Source organism: Phyllostomus hastatus, unplaced genomic scaffold (assembly GCF_019186645.2).
Source record: "Phyllostomus hastatus isolate PE091 unplaced genomic scaffold, TTU_PhHast_1.1 phas_contig_432, whole genome shotgun sequence".
Taxonomy (NCBI): Eukaryota; Metazoa; Chordata; class Mammalia; order Chiroptera; family Phyllostomidae; genus Phyllostomus; species Phyllostomus hastatus.
This window is the reverse complement of record NW_025333880.1, coordinates 4,555,348-4,556,213: the sequence shown is the minus strand read 5'-3', so window position 1 is coordinate 4,556,213 and position 866 is coordinate 4,555,348. Positions and strand designations below refer to the sequence as shown.

Below are 866 nucleotides of genomic sequence, written 5' to 3'. Positions count from 1 at the left end.
CTCGGGTGCTGGAATTCTGCTTCTGTCTACACCTGAGTAAACCTCACAGGCTTCTGAGCAAGTATTCCATTTGCCCCTGCTTGACTGCTGGATTCTTGCCTGTTGTGTATGGACCTGAGGATTTAGATGCTCTGCATGATGAAATATTTTCCTGTTATTTATCAATACACCTTACTAGTACATCTCACCACATGTTTGGGGTTTTTTTTGCCCCCAGACTTTATATCCTGACTTCTCTTATGCTTGCTGAACTCCTTCAAGATTATTAAAGAAGGTCAGTTGAAGAACTTTTTACAATAATGTGGCATGAAATACTGAATCACAATTGGAGAAAGAAAGGAAAACAGAAATAATTGTGGTTAAAACTCAACAAATCTCAGTATCATATCAGATGCAGTGTCCAACTTTAGAATGAATTAAATGAAGATTCCAAAATTACGAGCTTCATGCTTACCTGGCAGGGGAGATACCATATTCATGAAGGTGGTTTTCCCCAGGTGAGGCTTATCCACTGCACTCTGGATGTGCTGACTCCTGCTATTTCCCCAAATGTGGAAACTTGACTGTGTGATTTGCGGTATTCAGGTACTCTGTTAGAGCTCTCCCCTGGCCAAAAAAAAAAAAAAAAGAAAATATAAGTCTTAGTTACTGGGAGAATGGATGTGTCATACAGAGAAAATAGGCACTGAGAGAAGTTATAGATAAAAAGAAAAGAATTATGATTTTGTCTATAGGCCAAGGAGAAACACACAGAGATATATCTTGATATCACCATATCCACACATTTATTTGATCATTATTCATGATACCATTTTTTTTACTTATAAAATATCTCAGTGAGATATAGTAGAAGCTCAGCAAGCCTC

The 866-nt window shown here is 37.8% G+C and overlaps 1 non-coding gene across 1 annotated transcript; it reads left to right on the top strand.

Moving 5' to 3' along the window:
- The first annotated feature begins 446 nt into the window (after positions 1-446).
- Positions 447-609, top strand: LOC123822852. The gene has a single exon (XR_006786436.1). It is a non-coding gene; the product is annotated as a U1 spliceosomal RNA (small nuclear RNA).
- Positions 610-866: the final 257 nt, after the last annotated feature.